The sequence below is a fragment of the Elgaria multicarinata genome, chromosome 21, assembly GCF_023053635.1.
Source record: "Elgaria multicarinata webbii isolate HBS135686 ecotype San Diego chromosome 21, rElgMul1.1.pri, whole genome shotgun sequence".
NCBI classification, from domain to species: Eukaryota; Metazoa; Chordata; class Lepidosauria; order Squamata; family Anguidae; genus Elgaria; species Elgaria multicarinata.
Window position 1 is genome coordinate 5,601,699 of NC_086191.1, and position 22,998 is coordinate 5,624,696.

The following is a 22,998-nucleotide window of genomic DNA, read 5'->3' on the forward strand; positions in this document are numbered from 1 at the left end:
GCTATGGGGCGGTATATAACTATTTAAAAATAAATAAATAAATCTGCCTCAGGCCCTCAGAATGGGGATCCCTTCTCCCGAATTTCAGGTGCACAGGAGTTGGTGACAATTGCTTGGTACTTTCCTGGTTGGTTGGTTGGTTTGGATTTTATCCCAGACTTCAGCCAAAGCAGCTCACAAAGATCAGTAATAAGATAGACCCTGCTCCTCAAGCTTACAATAGAAGAGACACAACATAAAAGGAAGAGTGGCTGGGAGGGAGGAGGAAAGCAAGCGAACCTAGGCACTAGTTTTTGGTTACAAAGTTCTTTGAATGACTCACTCCACTCACGAGTTCTTAATGTATGTTAATGTGATTTTTATCTTTATATTCCAATTGTGTTCATTATTTTAATCTTACTTTATATTATCCATTTTTAACCTATTTAACTTATTTATTTATTTTAGTTTAGCTTTTTACTTGTTTTTATTATGTCAAGTTGTGATGGCTTATCGCTTTTAGCAATAAAGATTTCATTCATGACTAGCTGTTCAAGGAGAACAGGAGCCAAATTCCGCCGTTCTCTCGGATGAGCTGATGAAGCGGTCCTGCTTCCTTCATCTTCTACCCATTCGAGTGTCCATACCCTGGATTGGGATCCCAGAAAGGCCAAATTTGACCCACGGGCCTGGGTTTCCCCTCTCCTGACCTGGGGCAAAGATATGCCAGAGGCCATGCAGTTACTGTATTACCCAAGACAAATATTTGTAATTTAGATGACTTGACAACACGCACGCACGTACACACTAGACTGGTGTCCTGAGTCTTTTAAAAGGCAAAGAGACCCAGAAGAGTTCATGCTGTATCGCTCTGGGCACATCAGCCTCCGGACCTCTAGCAGGTTGCAGAATAACTGTAGTTACGTAGTAACAAAAGACACTCTGTCCATGCTCAGAGCACCGCCCTCTTCCTTTTTATTACTTGTGTCCTAGGGCTGAAATGATTCAAACGATGGCTAAAAGACCACTTGTGTTACAGTCAGTTTTAGATTTACTGCTCTGTAGGGAAGGACACCGGCGTTTTTCCTCCCAGAGTTCGAACCCGTGCTGAAAGGTAACAAATCAACAAGCTTGCGTTTGGGAGCAGGGAGACCCCCACAGGGGCGGTGTTTCGTTTGCGACATTTAACCTGGCAGTTCAGTGTTGCGCAGGGGCACAGCAGCAGCCTTCGCCCGGCTGAAAGCATGAAATCCTGCTGCCTTTCGATAATGCCTGCCCCCTTTTTCATGTGGGCTGCGGGGCTTTTCCCCTTTTTAAGTGCGATATGAGGAAGCGTCCCTTTACAGAAGCGAGTGGGCGAGGTTTCGGTGCGACGGAAGCCAGCCTCTCCGGCCTGGTTCGATTAGCGGAAGAAATGTGTACAAGGGAGACCTTCATGGGGACAAAGGGGGGGGGGGGAGGAGAGCAGCACAAAGTGACTTTGTGCTTCTGCGGGGCGCTTGATGCAAGGGAAAATTCGGAGGCTTTGGCAGAAGTAGGAAGAAGTACCAGCTTCCCCCTGGCACAAATGGTGCCAGGGAGACCCAGGCATCAGTCGCCTCCCTAGAAAGCGATAATTTAAGAGAGATTGTTGTATTTATTGTGTATTTGTATACTGCCCCACAGCTGAAGCTCTTAATATTACGTAAAATGAAGTCACTTAAAAACAATATACCAACAATTAAAAACCGCAAAAACGTGCACAGACATTTAAAGCCACCAGAAACTATTTTAAAAACGATGAGCCTAAAAAACAGACCCGGGCTTATTTCATGTTGCTAAACGCCCGGGAGAAAAGTCTTGACCTGGCGCCGAAAAGATAACAGTGCCGGCACCAGGCGGGCCTCGCTGCAGAGATTGTTCCATAATTGGGGAGCCACCACTGAGAAGGCCCTCTCCCTTATTGCCATCCTCCGAGCTTCCCTCGGAGCAGGCACCCAGAGGAGGACCTTAGATGTTGAACGTAGTGTATGGGTAGGTTCATGTCGGGAAAGGCGTTCCGTCAGGTATTGTGGTCCTGAGCCGTGTAAGGCTTTGTAGGTTAAAACCAGTGGCTTGAATCAGGCTTGGAAACGTCAGGGAGATTAATCAGAGCGGGGCGTTCTTTGTAGTTGCAAACGGCACTGTAATTCTGCCCCAAGGTGACCCAGAATTCTGTGCCAGGGCTAGCCAAATTCTGCAATTCGGATGAACAATGCTTTCTTTCTGGTATAGATTGGATTTAGTCTTTAAACGTCAGGAGAGGCATTTCAGACTTTTTAGAATGGGGACCAAACTGCACAATAGCCTGGAACACTCCCAAGAATTGGTGGTTGGTGGGAAGGGGGCGGGGCCATCTGGAGAATCCCCGAGGCCCGGATGGGGTCCCCAGGCAGGTGGTTCAGTATCCCTGCTTTAGCTCACCACTTAGAAAGAAAGCTACGGAGGGGGGCTGCCCCAGACACTGAGATTTCGGTCTTTCGGTGATGCTCCTGCGTTTTCAGGTGCATCTTCTCAGCCATATGGTCTAGAATCTTGGCTGTTTGGGAAAAAAAATAGATTAAGGGAAGTTGAGAGGGTGCTGAAATGCGTGTCTGTGCCTGCTCGTGGATTTCAGATATAGCGCCCTCCTTTCTCTTTGGCCCTCTTGAGTGTCACATTGGGAAAGGGGGCGGTGGGCTGATCCACTCCTTCCTCTTCAAAGACTTGAAAGGTTGTCACATAGAGGAGACCCAGGATCTCTTCTTGATCACCCCAGAGTGCAGGACACGGAATTGAGAAATGCAAGGGGCCCTGATCCAGTCCTTGCTTCTGGCCCCAGGGATGAGACGCGGAAATTCCCCCTCCCTTTTGCGGTCCCATTTCTCTTCATTAAAATGTTGTAAATTGCCTCGGCAGAGAGGCAGCATAGAAATTATTCATAGAAGTATAGCGTCCAAATCGCGCGAGGTCCTGGTTCTCCTCTACTCGGCCCTGGTTAGGCCTCATCTAGAGTATTGTGGCCAGTTCTGGGCTCCACAATTCAAGAAGGACGCAGACAAGCTGGAGCGTGTTCAGAGGAGGGCAACCAGGAGGATCAGGGGTCTGGAAACAAAGTCCTATGAAGAGAGACTGAAAGAACTGGGCATGTTTAGCCTGGAGAAGAGAAGATTGAGGGGAGACATGATAGCACTCTTCAAATACTTAAAAGGTTGTCACACACAGGAGGGCCAGGATCTCTTCTCGATCCTCCCAGAGTGCAGGACACGGAATAACGGGCTCAAGTTAAAGGAAGCCAGATTCCGGCTGGACATCAGGAAAATCTTCCTGACTGTTAGAGCAGTATGACAAGGGAATCAGTGACCTAGGGAGGTTGTGGCCTCTCCCACACTAGAGGCCTTCAAGAGGCAGCTGGGCAACCATCTGTCAGGGATGCTTTAGGGTGGATTCCTGCATTGAGCAGGAGGTTGGACTGGATGGCTTTAGGTGCACCTCTACTATTCTAGGATTCTATGATCCTCTCCTTCTGATTCACAGGATCATTTCCCCCTCTTTCTCTACACATGATAAGTGTGCCGTGACATCCGAATCTCAATTTTAGAAACGAGCCCCCCCGAATCGCCGCATGAGATAAATTCCGTAAACCGAATGAATATAGAGTTGCCACTTCTTCTTTCCTTCTTCCAGCGCTGCTGCGACTTAGTTGCAAGTCAACAATTAAGCAAAGGGGAAGCAGCTCTCTTCCTTGCTGCGTGGGGGAGGGAGATCAGGGGTGGGGGTGGGGGGGTGGGAAGAGAGCTGTTCCTGTTTGATGATCTGCCAGGCGCCTTGGAGCGATTGAGAAATGCAAGGGGCCCTGATCCAGCCCTGGCCCCTGGCCCCAGGGATGAGACACGAAGATTCCCCCTGCCTTTTGCGGTCCCATTTCTCTTCATTTAAACATTGTAAATCGCCTCAGCGGAGAGGCAGCATAGAAATGTGTTAAATAAATAAATCTGCAGAGGAATCAAAAGCGGCAGCCAACGGCACACATGCATTGGACCACGCGACATTCCGGGGAGGGGGAATGAAAAGGGCGCAGCAGAGGCGTTTTGAGGGCAGCGGTTCTACTTGGGGAAACAGGCCGAACCACAAAACCGGGAGAAATCGGGACAGGGACGATTCCGGACGCAGGCCGTCCTGCTTGGCCTTTCGATGGGGACGCACACCGCCACAAAAGTGATCTGCCCAGCCAGTTTTGTGGATCCTGGACATGCACCGTGGCGTGCGTCCCACGTGAGCCAGACAAGGAAGCCAGCGTGTCTCCCTTTGCTAGATTTGGGCCAAAGTATTTATCCCTTCTCCAAAATTAGCAACCCCAGAGGGGAGTGTCATAATTCCGGAACTCTTGTTATGCCTCTGGGGCTGGTGGGGTTGCAGAGTGTGTGTTGGGGCAGTGCGGCGGCAGGGGATAAGATATCTTCACCATGCACTCCAGACATACAGGGGCTCAGTTCAAACAACGATGAATCATCGAATCATAGAATAGCAGAGTTGGAAGGGGCCTACAAGGCCATCGAGTCCAACCCCCTGCTCAAGGCAGGAATCCAACCTAAAGCATCCCTGACAGATGCTTGTCCAGCTGCCTCTTGAAGGCCTCTAGTGTGGGAGAGCCCACCACCTCCCTAGGTCACTGGTTCCATTGTCGTACTGCTCTAACAGTCAGGGTGTTTTTCCTGATGTCCAGCTGGAATCTGGCTTCCTTTAACTTGAGCCCGTTATTCCATGTTCTGCACTCTGGGAGGATCGAGAAGAGATCCGGGCCCTCCTCTGTGTGGCAACCTTTCAAAGATTTGAAGAGTGCTCTCATGTCTCCCCTCCATCTTCTCTTCTCCAGGCTAAACATGCCCAGTTCTTTCAGTCTCTCTTCATAGGGCTTTGTTTCCAGACCCCTGGTTTTAGAACTCCACAGCAGAGTTTTTACACCACCGTTGAGAAATGCGTTTTCCGGTGGGAAAACTCCACCCCACGGTGGAGGTTTTTTTTGGGGGGGGAAACACTCTACGCAGAATATCCACGCTGTGCAGAGGAGAGTTCCTGCACAACCGTTGTGTAGATGTCTTGTGGAGTTTCCCATTGAGTTGACTTTTCCCAACAGCTACAGAGTTCCCTGGCAAGAGCGGCGAAAGGAGCAAGTGCCGCTCTAGGAGAGCTGCCGGGATTGTTGGTTTTTCCCCAGCAATGGCTGGTGGGATACCATCGGGAGGACCCGGGGAGGAGAGAGGGCAGGGGAACTGTCAATCAAACGTCACGATGGATTTTACTCAACTCCACAGTAGCCCGCAGCCACGCAACGGTGGAGTCAGAACATGTTGTGTGGGCGTTTTCACACTGCGCTGACTAACGTCTTGTCTGAACTGAGCCAAAGTCTCCTTTCAGAACGCTATAAAAACGAGGTTGACAACCGAGCGAGCATGACGTGAGCCACAGGACTCGTGGAGCATTTGCTTAGGGCGGCAGGCAGAAGGTGCTACGTCTTTAAAATACCCAACATTCACTAAGCCGCAGACATTTGCCATAACGTACGGGCCCTCTTTTTGTGTGTGGTCCCAGCAAGCTCTGTGGCTGAGCCGGAGATACTGAAATCTTAAAGCCACCTTCCTTAATCTGGGCCCCTCCAGAGGTTTTGGACTTCAATTCCCATCAGCCCCACTGGGCATAGTCAGTGATCAGGAATCCTGGGAGTTGTAGTCCAAGACATGTAGGTTGGGAAAGATTGACTTAAAGAAACTGTTTTTTATGTTATCATTTCTCTACTGTCTAATCTCTCTGGGTGGTTTACAACAATTCATAAGATAATAACATACATAAAATGTAGCATGAAAATATAAATATACAAAATTTAAAACAACGTAGATAGCTAAAAACAGTTTCAGTGGAATGCTAGATCTGTTTAGATGGCTGGCATAAATGCCCCATCATACACCAGTAAATGCCTGAGAGTTGGAGGAGTAGCACTCAAAAGAAGCCCTGCTCTTATCTCCTGCTCTTATCTCCTAGTTCAACAGACCCCCAAGTCACCGCAGGCTGGATGGGTAACCTCTGTGGGCCGTAGAATCCTTAATTCCTGTTTCAAGGGAGAACCAGCTAAAATGCACAGCTTGCACCAGCTGCCAGAAAATGCATGAGGGTTCTGCTTGTATGAAAGCGTGTCCGCCACCCTCTGTTCTGCCACATACACACACACACACACACACACACACACACACCAGACTCTGCCTTCTTGTGGAAAGCTAACATATCAGGAGAAAAAAGCAGAGAGGGCCAAGTTTTGACATAAGAAAGAGGTACATATACGGCAGCCGCAACCAGGTCATGTCAGCATCCAGGAAACGCTGGCCTCTTGTTTGCGTTACCAACCACCTGCTCTCTTACCAGACAGACCAGTAAAACCAGCCCGTCGATTTTGAGCAAAGGGCCCACGGTTCAGGCTTCAATCTTTCCCCCTACGGATTTCATCCATCCATCCACAGAGCTGCCCGGCTGCCCCCCCCCCCCCGAGCTGTGGGGAAGGTTGCCAACTTTTCAGCCGGCCTCCGTAGCTGCGACTTGGATCAGCAATACCCGGTGCGTTGTAGGTGTGATCGTGTTCACCTCCCTGCCCTGTAAAGCAGAGGTGGCAAACCTTTCCCGGCCAGTTTGGACATTTTCCCACCAAGCATGCAAAATGCAGTTCAATGCTACGTGTGTTTACTCAGGAGTAAGCCCCAGAGCAACAGCTCTCATGCCTGCAAAAGCACAGCTGGATTCTACGCAAGGGATTTAAAGTTTCATTGCCTTTAAATACTCTCTTATCTCCAATCTCTGCTTGGAGATAAGAGCGAAAGAAGCTTGTCGGCCGCATGGAGAATCCCGGAGTCCACATCTGGCCCACAAGCCAGCGGTTCCCCATCTCTGCTGTAAAGCTTCACGAACTGATTTCTGCGGCGGAAGCTGCTGTCAGAGCCCCAAAAGGCCTGGTTCTTTTTCTGGTCTCATCCCCTTGGAAAGCTGTCTAAACCTGTTTCCCCCTGTCGCACACAGGGCCGGTGCCAGACTATTTTGCGCCCTAGGCAAGGTGAGCTACTTGCCCCCCACTGAAAAATAATTGCCAACTTCGATTCAGCTGTTCAAGAAGAGTTTCTGAACTATTATATTTTCCTTTTATTATGTTTTTTCTTAAAACCGCTAACTTGTATAAAACTGTGTCCCTTAAAGGGAAGTACTGCGCCCCTCTGAGGTCTGTGCCCTAGGCCGGTAACGCCGGCCCTGGTCGCACAACAATGAGTTCCATAAGCTTAATACACAAGCCGCTTGAAGGCTACGTCCGGCACAGTCCTGCAGCTCGTCCGTTTCAGTGGACAACCCTGGGTTCTAGTCTTACAGGAGTTAGAACTGTCCCGGCGAGCTGCAGAGGAGGCCGGGAATCCTGGGCTGAGGTCTCCATCGCCTCTTTTCTCCGCGTGACGCTTGCGTGGGCGCGTTTGCGAGCCAGTGCTGCGGTTCCAGCTGGCCTTGGGCGGGGGATGTACACAAAGATAAAGAACCTCCTTCCAGGAGGAGGCAGCTGGTGGATGGAGCAGAGCTGCCTTCGGAATCAGCCTCTCCTATCAGGGCTGGGCATTCCTTTCCCCTTGTTTCTTTGAAACACAGTACACACGCACTATACGGTTTTATAATGAGCCGAGAGTCCGCAGAGAAGGGAAGAGCATTCTCCGTGGACCTGGTCATGTCAGCAGAGTTTAATTACAGCGGGGCGTCACCGTTCCCCTGTGCACGTCAATAATGGAAAATGAAAGCACTAAACTCAGCAAAGGTGCTTTTCTCACTCATCCGAGTAACTCTTCCCTTGCTGGCCTCGTAAGTAACCCTTATAAACTCAGGAGGACTGCATCGTCATCATCGCATATATGTGTTCTTGCCTGCTCCCTCTGGCATTCACACGTGCTGGCAAGCTGACACGAGACACTCACATCTGGGGGACTTCTTTTATTGAGGAAATCATATTCAAGAAGGACGCAGACAAGCTGGAGCGTGTTCAGAGGAGGGCAACCAGGAGGATCAGGGGTCTGGAAACAAAGCCCTATGAAGAGAGACTGAAAGAACTGGGCATGTTTAGCCTGGAGAAGAGAAGATGGAGGGGAGACATGAGAGCACTCTTCAAATACTTGAAAGGTTGTCACACAGAGGAGGGCCAGGATCTCTTCTCGATCCTCCCAGAGTGCAGGACACGGAATAACGGGCTCAAGTTAAAGGAAGCCAGATTCCAGCTGGACCTCAGGAAAAACTTCCTGACTGTTAGAGCAGTGCGACAATGGAATCTGTTACCTAGGGAGGTTGTGGGCTCTCCCACACTAGAGGCCTTCAAGAGGCAGCTGGACAACCATCTGTCGGGGATGCTTTAGGGTGGATTCCTGCATTGAGCAGGGGGTTGGACTCCATGGCCTTGTAGGCCCCTTCCAACTCTGCTATTCTATGATTCTATGATATGGTAGACAAGCTTAATGGTTACAGAGTCTCCAAAACACACTTAAAGCTGAACGATGGTTAGGAAGCTCTAGGCTCTTTTTTTCCTTAAGGCAAACACTCGGAGGGGGCGTGAATAGGGTACACCTGTAACAGCTTTGAGCTTCTCCAGACACCGCATACGCTGGCTCCTCAAAGCTCCTAAAACAAAGTCCCAGGAAAGGTTGCTCTGAGCCACCAGAGCCGGGCAGAGAGATCCGTCATGCACTTGTCAGTCTCCGCCTACCACTACTGAGCTGACCCCGTTCCTACGACTTCAGGAAAGGCTAAGCCTCAGTCCTTCTGCTAAGGACTGGGAACTCCTTGCCACCTGAGTCTGGGCACGAACACGGAATCCGCAGCCTATGCAAGTCCAAGTCTATGAAAAGCCTCACTACTTTTCATGGCACAGTTCTTTGCTATCCAAAGTCCAAATAGCAAAGCGTCCATGTGCAGAGTGCTTTCAAAGTCCCAAGCGGAGGTGGAATCCCAAGCAGGAGGGAGGTCAGGCGTTGCGTCCAGAGATGAAACCTAGCAAAGCTTTTTCAGTTTTGCACCAGCCTTTAAGGCCTATTCAAAGCCGCTTGACAGACAGGTCTTCTGACCTTGTAATCCATGCCCACGTGCCAAGAGAGCAAGATGTTACAACCCACTTCGAAGAGTGGCCCCCACCTTTTCCAAAACACTCTGAAGTTCCCAGAGAACCAGCTGCTTCAAGGCCGAAGCAAAGGAGTGAACCTGCTACTCCCATGGGAACTGCTTACAGAGATAAGCTTGCAGGGAACATCTGACATTCTCAAAGCATTTCCTAATAAATTTAACCATTAGGTACAAGACCTATACATGACACATACCTTAATCCACCTGACTTGCTAGGATGCATATCCGTTTTTGGGACACATTGCCACAATAGCTAAATGAGACCTCTGTAGAGGCAGTGCGGTGTAGTGGCTAAGGTGTCGGACTGGGAGTCCAGGGATCCGGGTTCTAGTCTCCACTCAGCCATGGAAACCCACTAGTTGACTTTGGGCCAGTCGCAGACTCTCAGCCCAGCCTACCTCACAGGGTTGTTGTTGTTGTGAGGATAACATGGTCAGTTTTCTGAGAATCTCGGTTTTCTTCCTTTTCTTTTTTTTTAAAAAAAGATGGTCAAGTTTCTAGTCCTTATGTTGGAAAGATATGTTTGGACATGTGAAGGAAATGCCCACTGACATTTCAAAAGCCAGAAGGGAAAGTATCCACACATCCCTCTGGCTGTTAGAAACAGAAGAAAGGGCCTTATCCACTTCTTACGTCACCTGTGAAGCCTCTGGAAGGAGTCGGGGTCACTGAGCATGGGGAGAAGGGCCAAATTTAGGATTCTGGGCCTAAGCGTGAGATAATCTTTCTTTTTCTGTTCTGAAAAAGGAAGCACGGCCCCGCCATGCGCCGGTCTCCGCCACTGCCCCATGCAAAAGTGAGTCAAGAGAAAAGCAGAGGGCTGGTTCAACTAGGCGGGCCTGATCCCACATGCCTAATCCTGGTGCGGCCGCTGCTGCTCACCGAGCGGAACCGGGACAGGCCATCGCTCAGCGACGCATGAGAGCTTTTGTTGGTTTTGCTAGGAACACGCCGTCCTCCCCATGTGCTGACGCGAGCTCGATTTGCCCGCTTGGGCGAGGGCTCTTTGCAAAAACACACAAGGCGTTCTTGCTGACTTGGCAGAAATGGGACCAGTTGCGTGTACACACACAGAACACACGCCCAGCAACAAGCCACTTTCACCCTGCGTGCTGTTGTCGCTGTTACAACTCTAGCAAGGGCTTGGCTTTGTCCATTTCTCCAGCTATAACCAAGTCTAACGCATATTCATAGAATCATAGAATCCTAGAATACTAGAGTTGGAAGGGGTCTCTAAGGCCATGGAGTCCAACCCCCTGCTCAATGCAGGAATCCACCCTAAAGCATCCCTGACAGATGGTTGTCCAGCTGCCTCTTGAAGGCCTCTAGTGTGGGAGAGCCCACAACCTCCCTAGGGAACTGGTTCCATTGTCGTACTGCTCTAACAGTCAGGAAGTTTTTCCTGATGTCCAGCTGGAATCTGGCTTCCTTTAACTTGAGCCCGTTATTCCGTGTTCTGCACTCTGGGAGGATCGAGAAGAGATCCTGGCCCTCCTCTGTGTGACAACCTTTCAAGTGTTTGAAGAGTGCTGTCATGTCTCCCCTCAATCTCCTCTTCTCCAGGCTAAACATGCCCAGTTCTTTCCGTCTCTCTTCATAGGACTTTGTTTCCAGACCCCTGATCATCCTGGTTGCCCTCCTCTGAACACGCTCCAGAACTAGACACAATACTCTAGATGAGGCCTAACCAGGGCCGAATAGAGAGGAACCAGGACCTCACGTGATTTGGAAGCTATACTTCTATTAATGCAGCCCCAAATAGCATTGGCCTTTCTTGCTTTTGCTCCCATCCAACGTTTCCCTTCCCCTGTTTGGACTCCCGCTGTCTACTTTGTAAGCTTGCTGCGGGCAGAGACCTCCCTTTTCTTTTAGCTCTCTTGTTGACGAAGCTTTGCAATGCAGTGTGGGTGGTGTTCCGGTTATCACTGTTAGGGCTTCCGGTGTTCGCCGTTACCACCATCGTTGCAATAACGTGAAATTATTATTATTATTATTATTATTATTATTATTATTATTATTTTATTGTGAATATCAACAAACAAAACAGAAAATACATCGTGAACTGCCCAGAGGGCTTTGGCTATTGGGCGGTATTAAAATGTAATAAATAAATAAATAAAACCGGCAGGGGGACACACACACCATAGATTGTGTATATATATATTATTAGCATCATTTCCATCATGTAAACTTTTTTTAAAAAGGGGAGTTATGCAAAGGTTTCAAGAAAAGCAGACCAAATAGCCGTATATTTATCCTCTTGCAAGTTGCGTCTGTATAACACTCATTCAAAAGCTGATAATGTTATTACCGTATTTCTTCAATTCTAAGACGCACTCCCCCCCCCCATATAAGCATCTCTAAAAAGGGGGTGCATCTTAGAATCGCGGATGCGTCTTAGGGTTTTTTTCCCCCGTTGGTGGTACTGAAATGAGTGTGCGTCTTGCAATCGATGGCGTCTTACAATCGAAGAAATACGGTAGGTCCTCAATCCATTGGAGGTGTAAATTTGTCCTTCCAATGTGAAAATATAAGTCTTTTGGCTGTCATAAGGGCTCTGAAGATCCATTATTATTGCATTTATATCCCACCTTTTTTCCTCTTAAGGAACCCAAGGCGGTGTACATAAACCTCCTCTCCATTTTATCCTCCCAACAACAACCCTGCGAGGTAGGTTGGGCTGAGAGTCTGTGACTGGCCCAAAGTCACCCAGTGGATTTCCATGGCTGAGTGGGGCCTGGAACCCGGATCTCCCAACTCCCAGTCTGACACTTTAGCCGCTACACCACACGGGCTGTATGGAAGTGAAAAGTTTCACCGTGGTGTTTCGTTTGTCCATTCGTATGTGCGAGGGGAGATTCCGTTGGGACCCTTTAGCACGAGTGCCCTGGGGCCAAACGGTCATCCCCCCTCAAAAAAAATTACCCTCTGCTGCCAGCCGTGCATGCTGGATTGGGACCACCATTACTGCCTTGCTGCCAACAGTCAATTCACACGGCTGGTCCAGAAAGATATAAGAGCAGATGGCATCGAAGCACTGCTCAAAAATCCGCATGCCCCTGCCCTGTCCCTCTCCTGACACAGGTCATCCATCTGTGCTAAAACCAGGCCGGATTGAAATACGTCTAGAAAATCAGTTTTCTCCAAGGGACTATGGGGTAGCACAGCTGCCACTTGTTGAACTTGACTTTTAACCTGTAATTGTAGGCTTTCCATATTGGTTTAAGAACATAAGAATGTAAGAGCCCTGCTGGATCAGACCGAGGGTCCATCTAGTCCTATACTCTGTTCACACAGTGGCCAATCAACTGTCGACCAGGGACCAACAAAGCAGGACATGGTGCAACAGCACCTTCCCACCCATGTTCCCCAGCAACTGGTGCACACAGGCTTACTGCCTCGGATACTGGAGGTAGCACACAACCATCAGGGCTAGTAGTCACGGTTAGCCTTCTCCTCCAGGAATTTATCCAACCCCCTTTTAAAGCCATCCAAATTGGTGGCCATCACTACATAGAATCATAGAATCATAGAATAGCAGAGTTGGAAGGGGCCTACAAGGCCATCGAGTCCAACCCCCTGCTCAATGCAGGAATCCACCCTAAAGCATCCCTGACAGATGCTTGTCCAGCTGCCTCTTGAAGGCCTCTAGTGTGGGAGAGCCCACAACCTCCCTAGGTAGCTGATTCCACCATCGCACTGCTCTAACAGTCAGGAAGTTTTTCCTGATGTCCAGCCGGAATCTGGCTTCCTTTAACTTGAGCCCGTTATTCCGTGTCCTGCACTCTGGGAGGATCGAGAAGAGATCCTGGCCCTCCTCTGTGTGACAACCTTTTAAGTATTTGAAGAGTGCTCTCATGTCTCCCCTCAATCTCCTCTTCTCCAGGCTAAACATGCCCAGTTCTTTCAGTCTCTCTTCATAGGGCTTTGTTTCTAGACCTCTGATCATCCTGGTTGCCCTCTTCTGAACACGCTCCACATCTTGTGGTAGGGAGTTCCACAGTTTAACTCCACGCTGTGTGAAGAAGCCCTTCCTTTTCTTTGTCCTGAATCCCCCCACCAATCTTACCTAAAGTCATCCCTCCCTAAGGGAGGTCATGGCTGAGCCCAGCTCTCAACTGAAACCTCCCTGCTTGCTTTGCAGCACTGGTCTCGCGCCTCCACCCCCACGCTCCGCTCTTCGCATTTTTCCGCTTCGTTGTCTCGTTTCCGAAGCGTAACGTTTCGATGCGTTCTGACCCACTGGAAATCCGGTAGGCTAAATCGCCTAAACAGATCTTCCCGAAGCGACTGGGCAATCGAGCATTGGGACGTGCTTCCCCGAAGAGTTCAGGGGGGTCACGCTTCGGTGTAAAAAGACGACAGCCCTATTTCCTGGCACCGAGAAGGTGAGGCTGCAAAGGAATGTGGATCAATGGTTCTCCCCCACCTGCATTCAACCACAGGCCATGGGGAAGGCCTCCTTCTGACTGATGTCGTGGATGGCAGGTACATACTTGTTGAATTCCTGTGACGCCCTTGGGGGGTCTCCCCCACCCACCCACCCGCTTCATAAAGGAATGCAACCTTCTTGACCTATGGGTTTTCCCTCCTTAGCAACACAAAACGTTCCCCTGCTGGGAGGCTTCGCGCTGACATGGAAACTCTCGCTGGCTGGTGGGAAACAGCGCGTCTCGCTCGGAAAAATCTTTTGTGTGCCCAGAGCGGCTCTTCGGATTCATATCAGCAGGACAGGCCCGTTCGGGGGGGTTTCCGCCACCCCACGGACGCCGTCGCGTCGCGGTGTGTCGCTTAGCCAGAACGGTTTCTGTAAAGACGTCTAGCTTCACATTGGAAGGGTACAGAGGTGGATGGGGAGAAAGTTTGGAGTCCCATCCTCGGGGAGGGGGGAGAATCATGGCATCACCCCCGAGTCCGACAGACCCAGGAAGCCTTGGGCGTTTTCTCCTGAGCCTCGGCCACGCCGAATCTCCCAAAGGAAGGAGAAGAATCTGGTTTGCCTCGTCATGGGAATGGCTCAAGTGGACGTGCTTGTCCAAAGCCCTAGTTAATTTCCCAGTAGCCAACAGTCCATCCTTGCGCCATGTGTGCGTTAAGGTTTAGTGGGGGTCTCTTATAGAACTGCTGTTTAGCCTCATCCTTTCCGTTTGTAACAGCAGGAGATCCTAGATCAGAGTTCATAAACAATAGGAATATGGTTGCCTTGTCAAATTACACCCAAAGCCCTCTACGCTGCTGTCCCGTTCCCAACAGAGGCCTGTTCAATACCTCTGGGAAACCCACAAGCAGGTTTTGGAAGAGGTGGCTGTCCCCCTGTTTCCCCAGGTATACTGCCTCTGAGCAGTGAGATTCCACATAGCCATCATGGATTAATAGCCACTGATAGATCACTCCTTCTCGCGGGACTTTGAGCTTCTCTACATGAGCAATTTATTGCACGTCCGTACTTGGCCACTCAGGGAAGTTTGCGGGTCCTTTGCATGACGCCATCAGCCTGCAGGACGTCTCCCATGCTTTCCCCCGGTAATCTTGCTTTTTAAAAAATTGGAGGTAATGCAGAAGTTAAAATTATCACAGGATGTCCCCGGTGTGTATAGCGTGGCACTACAATTCCACCACTAGATGGCGCTGTTTCATTGAACGTAATAGCATTGTTGAGAGGGGAAGTTTTCCATTCAAAATCATGCGGTTGCCATCTAAAGGAGCCAGTCGTAAATGCGGAAAGACTGCAGAAGAAGAAATCCCTGTAAGGGTGCGAGGGCTTTTCCTTAACGTAGAGACACCCCATTTCCCTAAAGAAACCACTCATCGTTTCTCAGCCTAAACCACCTCTCAGGTGGCTGTGAGGGTAAAACGTTGGGGCAGGGGAAAGGCGAGATGCTTTGTCCGGAACGTACTGGCCATTACTTTCACTGGGGGAGATGCCCAAGTTCCGCACGTAGTTTCCTAACAGTGAAAGAACTCTGACATCGAAATCCCTTAATCTTTTTGCTCTCCCATCACTGTGCACAGACCCCAGGTTTATCGGGGCCAGGTGTGAGCACCAAGGTACTGAGCTAGCTGTGTGATACCTGTAGACGGGACTTTCGTACCATCTTTCCCCGCACCCCCAAGCCTTGGGGGAGCTGTACAAAACTCTTGGCTTAGCAGCCGTAGCTTATATGAATCAGTATTGCTTTGGATTGCGACAATATTTTCGCTTCCTTGCTAGCAGCCCTTGGCGTCAGTTCCGTTCCGGCACAAACCAGCCCGCCCCGATCTTGAATATTTGCCAGGGTCTTCTAAAGAAAGACCTTCATTGTCCTTCCTCGGTTTACGAGTCGCGTTTTGTCAACTTTGTCCCGTTTCGCCCTACGATTTGCGAACAGGGCTGTCCAACTCCGTGCCTGGGGAAAGGCCCCGTTCCTCTGCAGTTGCTCAGAAGGGAGAATTTTGGTCCCCTGCAACTTCTTTCTGTTGCACCAAACGGTCAAAATCCCACTTTTGCTTCTGAGCGAGTCTTCAAGGCAGGCCTGGTGTGCATCTGAGAAAGGATAGGATCTGGAAGCTTGCATTTCCCAGTTTGAAATGCCAGTCACGTTCCCTGCTACGCCTCACGCGGGGTCTCTTCCAATCCCCTGTCTTGTTACTAGACAGGCAAGTTCAACCCTTTGACTTTTCAACTCCATTATCAGAGGCCGTAGGCCCATATGCACCTGTTGCTGGGGAACATGGGTGGGAGGGTGCTGTTGCACCGTGTCCTGTTTGTGGGTTCTCGGTTGACAGCTGGTTGGCCTCTGTGTGAACAGAGTGCAGGAGTAGATGGACCCTCGGTCTGATCCAGCAGGGCTCTTCTGATGTTCTTAAGATGCACAAGAGATCAGCACCTCTGAGCATGTGCAGACTGTCTTCCCCCAATCACTCAAGAGTGCACACGCCAGCTGCCATACATTTAGAACTAGGAGGGAAGAGGCTTGAAGGCTTACTTTTAGACAACAAGGCTGCCTCACGCAGACTGCACTTCTGGAGTGCCGCTAAAGTCTGTTCCCCGCTGCAACGTCCCCTTTCCATCCCAGCAAGCATCGTCGTCTAAACAAGGGTCGAACTAGGCTGCAGTTAATTGTGTAAATGCCCATTTCATGTGCATCGTGATTTCCCCAGGACACATTCTTAGCGCAGGGAATGTATGCGTCAGCCTATATCATTGAAGGAACATTTCTTTTACTGACAGTCATGGTGCCCGTTTTTCCGAGGAAGATGAATAATAAATATTTTAATCCTTCTTGAATGAATGAATGAATGAATGAATGAATGAATGATCCCTCCTCCTTCCATGAGACCGTAGGCGTGCGCAGCACATTTCATTAGGGTGTGCATCCAGAGGGTTTTTTTTCCAAAGGCGAACATTTAAAGGACATTATTTTTATTCATTTATTTATTAAACACTAATGCTCTACTGCATTTTCAGCTTGCCTGACCACGGGAGGGCCATTGCAGGTGATGGGGAGGAATGAGGAGACGTTTTTCAAGTACCCGCATTGGTGGGACATTGTGGTGACATTGGCCAGGGGGATGGGGGCATATGAGGCGATACTAGGTTTTGGGGGCCCTCCTCCTGGTCTCTTTGAAGTGCAGCTCACAGCTGCATCTAGATCCCCCTCTTGATCCCCACCCAATGCCCCCTTCAATTCGGTGCTTATCGCTTGAGAAATTAGGGTGTGCCTGGGCACACAGAGCACACCCCTTGCGCACATCTATGCATGGGACATTTATTCATTTATGTATTTATTCATTTTATTTATTTATTACATTTCTATACCACCCAATAGCCGGAGCTCTCTGGGCGGTTCACAACAATTAAAAACATTCAATGTATAAAACAACAGTATAAAACCATAATATAAAATACCATATAAAAGCTCAACCAGATAAAAACAGCAGCAATGCCAAATTACAAATTTAAAACACCAAGTTAAAATTTATTTATAGACTGTTAAAATGCTGGGAGAATAAAAAGGTCTTCACCTGGCGTCTAAAAGCAAGTGAACCTTCTTAGGGAGCACATTCCACAGCCGGGGTGCCATAGCAGAGAAGGCCCTGCTCCTGGTAGCCACCTGCCTCACCTCCTTTGGCAGGGGCTTGCGGAGAAGGACCCCTGGGGATGACCTTAGGGTCCGGGCAGGTACATTTTAAAAAAACCCAAACCAGTTTGTTCCCCAAGAACCCACAAAGGGTCATGACAAACTTAAAAAAATGTTATATAAAACCCAGAAAACGATAAAAATAATAATATATAAACATATTCTTTACTTATTACATTCATATATTCCACTATTGCCCCCCCCAACCCAACCCCCCCCCATTTTATCTTCACAATAACCCCGTGAGATAGGCTAGGGAGGTGTCTGGTCCAAGAGAACTCCTAGCTGAGTTTGTGGAGGAATTTGAGACACGAGGGACTGTTGTGCAGCGGTCGAACGTCCGCCAGGCATACAGAAGGTTCTGGGTTCGATTCCTGGCATATCTAGCTAAGGATGCAATCCTATGTACGTTTGAACAGAAAAAAGTCCTACAGCTCTCAAGTTGTCCTCTAAAAAAGGCAGGATTCCACACACACCCCAGGGGAAACTTTTACCCATGGCTACATTTGCACACAAGGAGTGTGTGTGTTGTGGTGTGTGTGTGTGTGAGAGTGTGGGAGAGAGAGAAATAATTTGGCAACTCTACAATGCTCTCTCTCTCTCTCTCTCTCTCTCTCTCTCTCTCTCTCTCTCTCTCTCTCACACACACACACACACACACACACACACACTTTTTTGTCATTTGTTTTGCAGTATCCTCCCTGTGGCCCCAAAAGTTGGTTATTCTGTATTTTAAAGTTTCTAATCTGATTACATAGAGAAGGTGGGATTTGTTGGAGACCAGAGAGGTGCAGAAAAGGGGGAGATGGGGAAGAAAAGGTACTTGGGGGACGCGGGGGTGGGGAGTCCCACAGGGTAGCCAGATGAGCGCTAAGTTGCATTGCGCCAAAATTTAGGGATTTTGTGGCTAATTTAGTTTGCGCTGGAACCGCAAATCTCTTGAGCGTGACGCAAAAATAAATACATTGCTGACTGTTATGCCCTCCTCGCCTGCGTTACAAATGGTCACAGCTTTCGTTCTCACAGGGGTGTGTGTGTGTGTTTGTCTTGGCGAGATGTCTTATGTATGATGCACGCGTCGCACACGCTAAACCACGCGGAGACTGGTGGAGGGGAGAGATCACCGGTGCTAGGAATTCTCGGTCGGGGATATCTCGGCGGTTCTTTGCTTCCGACCAAGCGCAGGGGGAGAAAAATACGTTTTTTTTGGGGGGGGGTATTTTAATGAATAGGAAGAGGAAATGAGATAATTACAGCAGGAAATACCATCCTTTTTGTCAACATCCCTGGACTTTCCTGGACATCTAAGAACATAAGGAAGAGTGAACTGGATCAGGCCAAAAGTCTGCTTGGTGTTTCTAAGAAACAGGGGTGTAACTTCCCAGAGAGCTTCGGCTATAGAAATGTAATAAATAAAGGCAGTAGCACCGCCCTGGGTATGCTCCCCCCAAACAGCTAACATTCACTGGTAGACTTCTTCTGAAACTGGAGGCCCCATTTAGCTCTCATAGCTACTATTTATATTATTACCACCACCACCTCTTTTTTTCTCGCTTGTGGCAGCTTTTCTAGACGGACGTGACGGGCTTTGCCAAGCCATGCTGTCTTTTAGCGATTTAGGAATTTCCTGACTATTCAGCATGTTCCGTTGGGCCTGCTGTCTTGATTTTAGTAGGCCCAGTTTCTGTTGGTTTTCTGTCGAGTTCTTTTTATCTGACGCGGTGACCGGTGTGGCGAACGGAATAATTGGCACCTTGTTGTTTCTTAATATTTATATCCCAGCTTTTTTCCTCTTGCAGGGAGCCCCGGGCAGCTTACATAACCCTCCTCCTCTTCATTTTATCCTCACAACAACCCTGTGAGGTAGGTTGGGCTGAGAGTCTGTGACTGGCCCAAACTCACCCAGTGAGCTTCAGGACTGAGTGGGGACTAGAACCCGGATCTCCCGACTCCCAGTCCAACACTGTAAGCGCTACACCACTGTAAGCACTACACCACACTGCCTCTTGAAGGTGACTAATCTCCTTTAAAAGCCATATTAGCAGGCCTACAACATCACAGCTTTCTTCACCACTGAGTTTGCAAAGAACTGGGCAGTGCCCCCTGTGACCGAATCCGTAAAGTCAGAGGGCTGGGAAGAGACCATTATTATTATTATTATTTATTTATATAGCACCATCAATGTACATGATGTGCAGACCAGAAGGCTGTATCTACGATTTCCCAAATTTAGGGGAGGGGTGTGTGTGTTAACAAAGCAGCTGGGACAACCTTCCACGAATGGCTGTTTCGCTGCCCCACCCTTGATCAGCCCTGAAGAGCGTGTGGGCGGCAGAGAGAGAAACCCAGCTAGGCGGAAAGGGTTCAGAGGCACCTGCAGAACCCGGAAACGATGGCCCGTTGCCCTGGCCTGCTCCTCCTGTCCCTCCTGCCTCGGGTGATGCTGGCCTTGTGCCCGTTCTGAGGCAGCGGCTGAATGCGAGCGCTGCGGACGGGCGTTTTGAACGTAGCCCTGGCCACAGACGCGCTCGGTGGTACGGCTTGGGAAGAGGCGATCTTGGACTCCAGGGACCTGAACCAGATTTGGCCGTTCTTGCACTTTCATGACACTTAGGAAACGACCCTCCCCATTCAGGGGCAGTCTATCTCATGGATCCTAGATGCCTTCCGTTGTTTTTTTTTAGACTTCATGGAGGCGACTGGTTGCAGGATGATGGGCCATGTTGGTCTGATGCAGCAGCAGGTCTCTGTGTTTTTTGAGCAGATTCCTTCTCATCTTCAAAAGAGAGAAAAATCTGCTTGAATTGTTGGAGCTGGAAGGAAGTTAAGCTAAGTGTGTACACACACACACACACACACACAATTTCCAGCATGTTGGAACATGCCTCCCCCTTTTCCCCGAAACGTTGGGCTGGGTGCATTCAGGTATAAAGCCAAGCTGGAATCCAATTTCGGTTGTCTTGTTTACCTTGGATCTAGCTGGGGCACGCTAGAGCTGATTCAGGCCTCTGGAATGTGTCTCAGTGGGGACATAATGTTCAAAACAGGCGTGGGAGCCAAGCAGACATCATCCCAGCCATATTAGGGGGCTAGTCTAACCAGGCCGCCGCCCCCTTCCAAATTTGCGCCCAGCCGATTCGGCTCCTGGAACCTTTTCCAAAACAGCGGCCAGGAAGGAAGGGTTAGAAATGTCCTCCCCCTGCTTCTGAAGAAGGGATTTTTCCGCCTCTTCTTCTCAAGCCCTCTTGCCCCAGGCCGTGCTATGGCAAAGGGGCATTCTGCACATGCTCATAGGCCAAACTCCCTTGATGACTAGTGTCGTTAAGGCTTGCAAGGCAGGAAGCTTTCCTTCTGAGAAAACAGGCATGCAATTGACTCCTGCTCTTAACTGCAAATTGGTAAACGTGGTTGGTGAAGTAAGATGCCTAAAAACACCCACCTGGCTCCGCCCATTGAGTGTAATCCCGCCCACCCCTAGAATGCAGCCCCAGAAACTAGGGCTGTGCACCACCACCTCGAAGCGCTTCGGGGCCTGATCCGGAACTTCCAGATCAGGCCCAAACAGATTCGGGTCAATCCGACCCTCCCCTGATCTGCTCTGGAACTGGAGCGAGATCTGGAGGACCGGATTGAGATTCGGCCCCCCTTCCCACCCCTTTACCACTTACTTGCCTCTGTGGCGGGCGGCGGAGGCAGGTAAGTGGGGAAGGGGGGGACAAAATGGGGGCCGAATAGGTCCCCCTGCCCCCTTACCTGGCTCCGCCGCTATTGCTGCACGGACCGCACAGACTGCAGCACCAGCAACTGGTAAGCCCCCCTCCCCCTTCACTTACCTGCGTCCGGATCGAGGTGAACCGCTTCGCTTCGATCTGGAGCTCCCTAGACCCGATCCGGATCCGAATTTAGCGGGTCCGGATCGGGTCGCTCTGCTCTGGATTCGGGGATCCGAAACGGAGCGGACCACAGCCCTACCGGAAACCCTTCCAAGGTTTGAATTTGGCCCCAATGTGGTTTCACGCTCCTGAATTAGACCGAGGAACTAGACTCTATGGCGTTGTAACGCCATCGAAGCTGAGTAGCTGATGGCAGACCACATACCCTCAAATGGTTTTTAATAGTCTTTTAAATGAGAATATTAATATTTATATGTAATCATAGAATAGAAGAGTTGGAAGGGGCCTATAAGGCCATCAAGTCCAACCCCGGTGCTCATTGCTTAGTTATTATATTAAGTGGTATGTAAGTATCATTAATAATAAAAAAATAAGGGCAGAAGGGAAGTATAAGAAAATAAATTCCCAAATGCTTCGTGCATTCCCAAAGGGGTGGGGTTCAACATCAAACGCAGGTTTGAGGGGCAGCAAGATTTGAAGAACCTGCATTTTTATGAAGCCCCAGAATCAAGCAACTTGGATTCAGTTTTGATCAAGACTCTTAACCAATTTTAAAGCAAGCTGGGTCAGCTAGAAGCTCACCCCTGATTAATTGGCCAGCAGGCTGTAGATTTTTAGTATTTTAAAGCAGAGATATTCCTTCCTCGGTCGGTCAGAAAACTCGGGGGGTGGGGAATGCTTCTGAGACAGTATTAAAAGAGACATTGCCTCTTGCCTGGTTTTGCAACAATAAGAGTGTTTGCAAATAAAGGTTTTTGCAATAGTGAGAAAACATTGACCACATTTCTGCACGTGTGGGGGTTTTGGGGTGTGGGGGGAGCACAGACCACAGTGTCCTAACCAGTGGTGGTTCTGATGCTAAGTGTGGGTGAATCTTCTCTGTCCAAGGTGCTGAACCCTATCCCCCCCCCCAATAGGTCCCCAGAATGGATTCACCGCCCCACTGACATCAGCACCACCAGCCTCCACTGTTCCTAACATATGTAACAGGCAGGCTCGGCTTCCCCCCACCCCAAAAAAATCCATCCTCGAGCTTCTTAGGAGAGCAGAGATTCGAACCCAGGTCTCCAACAACATCCAAAGCAAACAATCACCAATTCGAAAACCTTGCCTTGTCGTAATAGTCTATTGACTGCAATAAATTGTTGTTGTTGTTGAAAACCTGCCTGTGTTGTTTGCAGGGCAAAGCGGACACAACTTATTGACGCTGCATTGAGACATCTGATGATGCATCTCAAGACACCGGAATATATATCCTCCTCCCCTTCCCGATGGAGCAAGAATCCTCGCCTTTTTTAGTCTGGCATTTGTCGTTAATCTCAGCCCTATACGAAGGGGTAGAAATTATTCTAGGGTTTACTGCCGGGTGTTCTGATATCGCACGGTGGTGTGACGACGTCTAGTGGTAAAAAGGTGTAACGCGTTTGAGGAAGTGGCGAAAAACATAATAGATGTAAGCCTCCGGAGACGCACAGCACGCTTTCAGGAGGGCGAACTGTGCAAGGGCCAGAGAATCATCAAAGGATGGGTGCTTTGGAAAAGGGGGTGGAGTTAGGAGGAAAGAGGCGTGGTCTTGTGGAGAAACCCCTGAGCACCAGGCTTTCTGCATGCCTGTGGTAGATAGTATTGGACTAGATGGATGATCTACTAGACTGGATGGACCAGTGGTTAGGCATGTTATAAGGCAGCTTGATATCATACCTTTCCGGTGCAATTTGAAACGTTGAAAGGGCCCGGAGTCATCAACGGCCGTGTGTAAGTCCCAGGCTCATCTGGACAAATCAGCATTTATACAAGGCTTCCGGCCCATCAGATGGTTTAAAGCT

General features: G+C 49.4%; 1 protein-coding gene across 1 annotated transcript in view; it reads right to left on the bottom strand.

Moving 5' to 3' along the window:
• PSMB4 (proteasome 20S subunit beta 4) overlaps positions 1 to 22,998 on the bottom strand; it is a 242,579-nt gene that overhangs the window by 54,305 nt on the left and 165,276 nt on the right. The gene's annotated exons all lie outside the window — the stretch shown is intronic.